Below are 10,015 nucleotides of genomic sequence, written 5' to 3'. Positions count from 1 at the left end.
TAGACAGAAAGCCAAAACAAAGACATATCAAATTCTAACAAGCAGCGTAAAAAGTTTCAAGAATAATAGTTTTATATAGTAGCAACAAAGGGAAGTAAGTTTTGATTTTTTAAGTCCACAAAAAACTCCTTACCAGAAGAGGTACCTTAAAATACTCCTAAAATTTGGAAGTAACACAGAACAAGAGCTGTCCGTAAGACAGTGCGCTCCACTATTCGGGGGTTTGACAGTAAAATGAATATATGTCTGAATAAGAGACCTCTACTTTAAAAGGAAGATACACCAAGGGGCATAATTCCATCAAATACACAAATCTGAGTTATTAGGATTGTTACAACACATGCAGATGATGATGATAAAGATATATTTTGAGTTTCAAGTCATTATCTTATATAGCACCAAATTTATGTCTAGAAAACCAAGTTTGTAAAAAAAATAAGTATAAAAGGGGCATAATTTGGTCAAAAATACAAATCAGAGTTATGGGGATTGTTACCATACATGCAGATGATGATGATAAAGATACATTTAAAGTTTCAAGTCTTTATCTTATATTGCATTAAAGTAGTATTCAGAGAGCGAAGATTGCAAAAAAGTTTAAGTACAAAAGGGGCATAATTCTATCAAAAACACAATTAGAGTTATGGGGTATGTAGCCACACAACCAGATGATCATAATCAAATACTTTTAATTTCAAGTCATTATCTTTTAAAATACCAAAGATATGTCTATAAACAAAGCTTTCGCAAAAAATAACATGAAAATAATTCTAAGTATAACTCTTTGGTGCCCTTGACCTTGGGTATAATGGGCCCAGCCCTTACACATACTTTGTTTGTATGCTGGACAAAGTTGAGCTTACAGTATGATATAAGCAAAAGTAACAAAGATATGACAGAAAAACAAAGGTTGCCAAAAAACTTTAACCTTAAAAATAACCAAAGTATAACACCTTGGTGACCTTGACCTTGGGTATAATGGGCTCAGCCCCTGTACATACTTTGTTTGTATACTGGACAATGTTTATGTGAAGTTACAGTAAGATAAAAGCAATAGTAACAAAGATATGACAGAAAAACAAAGGTTTCCGAAAAACTTTAACCTTACAAATAACCAAAGTATAACACCTTGGTGACCTTGACCTTGGGTATAATAGGCTCAGCCCCTATACATACTTTGTTTGTATACTGGACAATGTTTATGTGAAGTTACAGTAAGATACAAGCAATAGTAACAAAGATATGACAGAAAAACAAAGGTTGCCGAAAAACTTTAACCAAGAAGGGTAACGCCGACGCCGACGCCGGGGCGAGTAGTATATCCCCACTATTCTCCGAATAGTGGAGCTAAAAATGGTCTTGATTTCTCCCTACGGTTAATTATAAAAAGTTGTCTATATATTGTTTATAGTGACAACAAAGAGAAGTTAATCTGAAAAAAATCTAAATCCACACAAAAGTACTTATCAGGTAGCCTTACGTCAAAATACATCAAAACTTGAATGTAACATGCGTGTTGTACTACAGAAATGTAGTCCCAATTTTCTCCTAGGGCTAATATTAACCCATACCCTGCTGAATTTCTATCATGAACTTGTCCATTTTTCAATTTGGACAGTGCCATTAACTGTTAAACGAGATGCTTACCAAAAATATACTGACTGAATGGCGAACAGTGCTGATCATCATCAGACTGCATGGATGTGCAGGCTGATCATGATCTACACTGGTCGCAAAGACAGAATAAATCATGTTCAGCATGATAAGGGTTAATAGAATAGAACTTTACAGTAATAGCTATTTACAGTAACAGCAAAGGATTAGGGGTCTGGTTCTTACTCATACACACCATCTCATGATGATGAACATTTTTGCCATTGTACATCAAAATCCCTCCATGCATGAACAAGATATGCTACGGACAAAGTCATTTTTGCATCTGACCTTTGGCCTCCAAGTGTGACCTTCGAGCTAGGGGTCTTGGTCTTGGGCATGACACCTGGTTTCATTATGGTGACCATTTATGCCAAGTTATCTAAAAGTTCCTTCATGGATCGCAGAGTTATTGACCAGACACCAAAAAGACTCTATTAACCTTTGACGTCTAAGTGTGACCTTGACCTTGGAGCAAGGGTTTGGGTCTTGCTCATAACACGTTGTCTCTTTATGGTGAACATTTATGCCGAGTAATTCCAAAATCCCTTTATGTATGGCAGTTATTGACCAGACAGAAACAGACCCTTTTAACCTTTGACATCTAAGTGTAACCTTGACTTTGGAGCTAGTGGTCGGGGTCTAGCAAAGTTACATTGAAACATCCAGAAACATTTTCTATAAAACAAGTATGAAAGTCTTACACTTTTTCTACAAGATTATTTTATAAAGTTACAGTTTTTATGTAGAACTATGCTCAGAGAAGTTGAAGATTAATCAAAGTCCACACTTTTAACTTCCATATTCATAATATCATTAACAGTTGTGAGGATAAGAAGTATTTTGTTAATTAACAAAAAGCAATTAAGTTCTTCATTCATGACAATTATTTCTTTTTCCCTAATTCTTGATATTTCTTCTCTGATTCCCCCAATGTGTTTGGAAATATAATTAAACCTTTTGTATTATCCCTGTAGCCATGTTGCAATTTTTATTCAGAATTATGCTCACAAAATTGGAAAAGAAATGTTGCACTGGACACATATTTTCCAGAAGAGTACACCTTTCTTAACTTCCTTATGCAATTAGCAATTGTTAGATTTCAATGTATTTTGCAAATTATTCTTAGGCAGTTCTTCATACATGATGCATACTTTTCTTTCTCTCTAATACTTGATATTTCTATTTCTCTGATTCTGGAAATATGGTTGTACATTCTGCACATGTATGATCCATCAAATAGTACAGTTTTTGTTGACCAGTGCTTTAAACAATTGTGGCCTTTCAGATGATCATCTGAAATGGAAAACATTAGCCATTTTTACACTAGTATAAACTTAACATGTTTTATATGTTCATAAAACACAAAATTTTAGAATGTAAAATCTTACAATTATAATATTATCAGTCTGACAGACATTATCAAGAAAATGTCATTAAGAAGTGGAAAAACAGTACCTTACACAAGTAATAAAGACTAAGAAATACAGCTTTGAATTCAAACAGATGATATATATTTATCTGTATGTCTTCATGCATTCAATTTCCAACTAACACTATATATAGGCACATGATCACTTCATGTCCATAATGTATACTAAATTTCTTATGAATTGTTTGAAACTGTGAGTAGGCATACACAATGTACAAGTGTATTTGTGATATTTTAAAGGACATCACTCAATAAAAAGTAACCTGAAATGAAGTCTTGCAATATGTGCATGCCTACTTCATGTTGATAATTTCATATCAACTTACTTTTGCACTGTGACACAGTATGAAAACTGTAGGAGGAGATGAAATATAATTCTTATAATATAAAAAGGGGCATAACACTCCAAATTTAGATTTTAGGCTAAAATAGATAAAGGCCTTAATTTACATTTAAGGTAAAAGTGTATTACAAGTTTCAAGGGCATTGGATAGAAAGTGGGGGAGGAGCTGAGTACATAAAGAACAAAAGAAAAGAAACTGTAGCTCTTTCATTTAATTCAAGATTCTAAAAGGACCATCACTTTAGAAAACTGTCATCAGATGTAAAATCCACTATAGTGTGTGTATAGTTCTGCTGCTTGGCCATGAAGTATACCATGCTCCATTTGAATATGATGGAATTTGCAGAAAGAGAGTTTTAATGCAAAAGGTATGAAGGAAGCTATGATATGACAATTTGAAAAAGAAAATGACATAATAACTGAAGAAACAAATAATCAAATTTGATAGTCCTGACAATATGTGCCTGTCCACTTTATGCTGATGTACCAAGTTTCATTTGAACTGATAAATAATAATTACATAAAAAAATTTAATAAATGCAGCTCTAAACTATCCTGTACCTTTTGATGTCTACTGTTCATAGTCTAGCCAAAGCTCCAGAACTGGCTGCATTGAGGCATTTTGTTCACCATATCATACTGTAACTAAAAAAAAGCCCAACATGTACATTTATATATTCATAAATTTTTCTTTCGCAATTAACTCTGATTTCTCTATAAATTTCTGACACTTCACATTAAAAACAATTTAAAAGTACAATGTACATAATTCTAAAATCAGTTATTATAGTTTGTAAAATAAGTGCTGAATGCCATATCTATTTTTAAAACACTTTCAAACACCTACCTGTATAAAATGGTGTGTAAATTGGCAGTCTTCTTCTTGGCAATTTTAGCATTCATTGTCCCATTATTTCTTTTAATAAATTTATATCTTCATCTGAAATAAGTATATGTATAGTATAGTATAAAAAACTATGAGGAAACATGTTGGTGGTTTTCAAAATAATGAAGCAAAAGTGTGACATGGGGGTTGGAAATTCAAACCTATTTCTTTTGGTGGTCAACTATTTTTTATGATAGCAAATAATTCAAATTTCATGGAAATATACAACTTTGGGAAAGTGTTGAGAAATACCAATCAGATAATATTTTGAACAGCGTTCAGTTCATAAGTTCAGGGAATTTCCAGTAAGATGGGTGATAAATATTGCAGTGTTTTATGACAAGGAAATATGTATAACAGTAAATGTTTTTCAACATATATGAATAGGTGTTTGTGTTTAGTTTGAAACTTATTTAATAAATGTTTGTGGACTTTGGTTTTTAAAATCACCCTTTCTGCACAAATCTGACATAAAAATAAAATTTTACCTAGAAAAGTTGTTGCTGAATAAAAAATAATTAACATATTAATTTAAAACTTATTTTTTTCTCACATTTTGCAGGTTTATAAACCACATTCCAAATTAAAAAATTTCTGGTGATTTTTAAGAGATGCATAGGGGACACATACTAAAAGTCAGTGTAATATTCATTAAGTATTAGTTTTGAAATTTGGAATGTGGTTTATAAACAATACGATTTCAATGTGTTAATTGTGTTTAAAGTCACTTATTTTTCATTTAAAGCATTACATGTTGCTGAATTTTCATGTTTGTGTTGTGAAAATTTTCAGTTTTGTAGTGAAAATTTAGTTTACATGCACTGCTTATTTAGAGTAGAAAAATGACAAAATGCCATGCATGGTAAAATGGAATGGTAAAATTCATACATCTTTATAATGCTACTAATTTTAAGAAGATGCACAGGTGACAAATGGCAGCAAAATATATATTCATGGAATATGTTCATAGTAGGTAAAATTCTTTCAACTACACAATACTAGTTACTGAATATTTACATATGTAGGTAAACTTTAATTAAAATTGATGTTCCCCTTTTAAATCTGAAAACTTGAGAAAAATGCAAAAAATAAAATTTAAATTGTCCTGGGATTCTTATATAATGCTTAATTATCAAGTAACGCCTGCATTTAACTTACACACTGCTAAGAATATAGAACTGCCACAACATATTACAGTATAAATGCTATGATAACTGATGAATGTCAAAAAAAGGTGCACAGGGGACATCACTTTGGCTTAATATGTGAAGCTGAAAGCTGCTTTTGTAACCATTGTAACTTCCATTTAGAGGGAAAAAAAGTAAAAACCCATTTTATTTAAAGAATACTTACAAGGGATATTTTTGGGTGTATATACATAATATGAAGATTCTGAGAAAGTTGATTTATAAAACAATAAAATCATAAGGTGTCTTCAAAGCTGTAAGGATAAAGATCTTAGAAAAACATTATGACTTAAGAAAAGTAATGGGGTTATGAAATTGTAGTTTTCAACTTTTAAATGTATCACTATTTTTTAATGAAGGGGCTTCCATCACAAGACATGAACTATTGGTAAGAATGAAAAGAAGTATTTTGTTTTAAATGTGCAGAGTTTAGATTTCATAAGAAAAGCCAAAGCTGTAACAACTAAGTTTGGTTTGAAAAAGTAAAACACAGTTGAAAACTATCCTTCATGCAAAAAATGTCACACTTTTGGTGCAGAGGGGACAAAATTAGCTATATAATTTAACATAACTTTAAAAATGCTTCAGCCATTTATCTGAAACTGCACACATTTCTTGAATACATTGATTTGGATATGATTTGCCCCAAAACACATTCTAAAACTGAACTGAATTAAAATAAGGTGAAGAAGAAGAAAAAGCTTCATTATTTTGAAAACCACCCATATAAGGAAATCAGCATTATATATGGAATCTTGACAAGTGTGGATTAATGTATCTTAAAACTACTCATGTAGCTTCATTTCTTTATGCTGATTCTGTAGGTCTACAGCACAGTTGATTTATGAAGTTGAACAATTCATGCATGCCATGTAAAATAAATAATTATGATACTATTTATTAATCACATGTTGCTGTAATATAGGCCTACTGTATGTTATTTCATTCCATTGTATAAATGTATAAATTTGTTGATATTTTGGTGCATGATCATGCTTCATTCAGACCCTTGACCTTGTCAGCTAAGCAGATGTGTCCTTTCTTTGGCTTACTTATAGACACTGTTCTTTTTTTTACAAAATTATTGTAGAATATATATAGAACATTGACATTTACCTAGCTGTACTGTTGGTCGACATCATGTATTCCTGTTGAACAAGAAATGTCAATGTAAACGCCCAGCACAGGTTTAAAAAGTTTGCAAATGACATTGTTTCCATGGTGCAGGTATTCATTTATCTGAAACAAACACATGACGGATTAAATGCACAGTAGACCTTGATTCTTATTAATGTTACTTTAAAAATATTGATGGTTTCTGCCGGATGATTCAGCACGTCCGATCAGACATATTTTATGGCATAAATGCAGAGTCTATGTTCAAATTATGTCAATTCGAATGTAAAAAGTACATCAACGTTTTTTTTTCTATGACAATGATCTATTCTGTCTATTCTGATCGATTCACTATCTATGAAACAATGCGTTAATTCTGCATCGACTCTATTTCAAGATCTGAGAATGATTTGTTGCAGATCTACCAGTGGATCTAATGTTAATCTATGGTGGCAGTGATACAAGCATGCATATGCTATGTTCTCCGCCCAAAAATAGGCAAATCATTCTCAGATCTCGAAATAGAGTCGACTGATAATCAACCTTACTTTGAACTCGTTGCAAAAATAATTAATTTATATAAATCTATGTAACTTTGCACTTACCATTGTTCCTAGTCCCAGAACAACTCGACCTGTCAAAATATGTAAACACGAAGGAGGCCTTTTGACAGGACAGTCATGTAAACTTCCGAAGGAAATAGTCCAAATTTATTCCAGTTACTTCCATATGCGATATTATCATGAATTATAATTATATGCATAATGTATCGCATATAGATTTAAGCATAACTTTAATGTTTGTGAATCCTGTGCTTTAACTGTTTTCACGTTAAGCGCCGAAAATCATGAAATCCATAAGGCCATGTGCTCAGCCTGATCACATTTCTACGCACTAACACATTTTTGTGTGAAAAAATATGCTGAAATTTACATTTTATTCTGTCAATTACTTTGTGACTGCAACCGTTTCTAAAAATAAAATTGACACATCTGACTTTTATGTGTATTGCCCTTGTAATGATATTATGGATTTTTGTCATAGATACGCATGTTTATCTCAAATTAGTTGTGAAAAGATGATGTCTGCATGAAAAAAAAGAGAAAATAAAAATTCTCTGAAATTATCGACTATAAAAGGCACTTTCATCAAATTTATTTAAAAATTGATTGCTCGCAGGAAGTAGATATATTATCTAGGTACGTTTTGGTCACAATTTTAGGCAGAATAATGCTTGAATGTAGCAGCTGTCGATTTTGAAAAAATATGACCACCTAAAAATATTTTTTTCTGTCTTCTGTCCGGATTTTCGGGTACAAGTTGGCATTTGTTTTTCAAGATATATACTTCAAAAGAGAGCTAAATCATTTTCAATAGGCCTTTCATTCATCAAATTATGTAATTCTTCAGTAAAAATTCGCAAAATGGTTGTAAAGACAAGCACTAAAATGTCGATATTTTGGCTATAGAATGTACCTTAACATATAGTTTGGTTGCGTTTGATGCTTCATCCAAAAGATGTTTTCACATATCTTATTTATTTAAACAGTACTTGTGAAAAGGGTTTTTCAAATTCTTAAAATAGTGTTGCTCGAGCGTGTTTGCATAATTACTTTATTTTTCGGGCTTTTTGCTACCATTACGCCTGATGTGGACTTGCATTGAGGGGAATACTTTTATTCTCACTGTCATTTAGTTTGTAAATATGGAAGGTACTACGAGTAAGGTTTGGTACGCACTTCTAAACCAGTTATTTCCAAGTGTTGTTTAGTCATTGACTGTTACAAGACGGTGTCCCCTGGAGTTCTTTTTTCTTTATTTGTTTTGTCTTTGTTACCTACTTGCCCCTCATCGATGTGGGTTCGAGCCTCACTCGGGGCGTTGAATTCTTCATGTGAGGAAGCCATCCAGCTGGCTTACGGAAGGTCGGTGGTTCTACCAAGGTGCCCGCTCTTGATAAAATAATGCACGGAGGGGAACCTGGGGTCTTCCTCCACCATTAAAGCTGGAAAGTCGCCATATGACCTATCATGTGTCGGTGCGACGTTAAATCCAACAACAACAAAAATGTTTTAGTTTGTCTATATACTTGTGTGTGAATATCAAACATTTGCCTTTCCGTGCATACACAGATGTGGGGATAAGGTTTGGGGAAAGCTGCGTTCTTATAAAATGTGCCTGTAATATCGATTCTTGTTGGATCCTTGCCCTTCAGCTTATCGGGCCCTTAAGGGTGTATCTCTTATTGCCCTGTCTTCTGAAAAGGCATTGAGTACATACATTTTTGGTTCTTAAGGTTTGCTTTTTATATATTTATACACGAGCATTTTTGTGTTTTACAAGCCATACCTTTTTGTTTCCACGTGTTACGTGTGTTAGAGATTCACCTGGAGGGGATTACTCTCATTTACACTGTCCCATATCTTTGGAACATGGTGGGGGTAAGAGTGAGGTTGGGTGCGCACCATAAACCGGTTTAAGTTCCCAAGTGGTGTTTTTGCCACTGACCGTTCCAAGGCGGTGCCCCACTGTGTTCCTTTGTTTGTTCGGTTTGTCCTGTGTGCAAGTTTGCGCGTGTGTGTGTGTGTGTACGTGCGTGCGGGTGTGTGTGTTTGTGGCGTGCTTTGGGATTTCGTTTTGGGGAGGCTGCGTTTTTGGTACGCGGCATTCCCTGTTTGATACTTGTCTTCTTTTTTTGTGATTGTCATGTTCACAGCATTATACTATTCATCCTAATTTCAAACCATACCGGCACTGAACAGCCACACATCGATTGCTTTTTCAGTATGACTTTTACGCTTGCATAATATCCCATGTCATAGAATGATGCTATCTCTGTCGTACAGCAATGTATGTATTCGGTTATAAAAAAGCACGAACTTTAAAGAAAAACAATTGACGGTATGAGTATTTCCGATTTATATATATCATTTATCTTGATAAACGTAAAATAAATTTGTTTAAAAGAAAGTGTGTGACCGAACATTGATTCTGTACCATTTGTTTTTCGTTTTTCACTGTGTTTCCAAATAAAGTATCAATTTTCATTTGAAAGCCTCACGAGTGCATTAGTTTAGATTATGTGTGTTAATTCAAACCATTATTTGATTGGAAAACCACTTTCAATGCAAAACAAATGAAAAATAAAGAAGATATTAAACAAAACCGTGCATCTTTTAATTTCCTGAGTGGTACAGTTATCAGTGAGATGGAAGGCACAGTAATGATAATATGTTATATGATGTCATCTCAGCAGGCAACTCTTCTATTTGTGAGGTAAACAATGGCAGCAACATTGTCAACAAGAGATAACCTCCTTATATCTCATTGTGACTTGCATTTATTCTGATGACAGCAACATAACGAAGATATTTTAACGATTGTGAGTTTATTACGTT

General features: G+C 33.1%; 1 long non-coding RNA gene across 1 annotated transcript; it reads right to left on the bottom strand.

Annotated features, from left to right (window-relative positions):
- Nucleotides 1-2,652: 2,652 nt before the first annotated feature.
- On the bottom strand, nt 2,653-7,685 carry LOC128552634 (uncharacterized). Its single transcript, XR_008369131.1, has 5 exons — nt 7,223-7,685; nt 6,618-6,740; nt 4,276-4,368; nt 3,990-4,073; nt 2,653-2,949 (listed from the first exon to the last, which is right to left on the bottom strand). It is a non-coding gene; the product is annotated as an uncharacterized LOC128552634 (long non-coding RNA).
- Nucleotides 7,686-10,015: the final 2,330 nt, after the last annotated feature.

The sequence above is a fragment of the Mercenaria mercenaria genome, chromosome 2 (assembly GCF_021730395.1).
Source record: "Mercenaria mercenaria strain notata chromosome 2, MADL_Memer_1, whole genome shotgun sequence".
NCBI lineage: Eukaryota > Metazoa > Mollusca > Bivalvia > Venerida > Veneridae > Mercenaria > Mercenaria mercenaria.
Note: the sequence above shows the minus strand (reverse complement) of the source record. Positions and strands in the feature narration are given on the sequence as shown.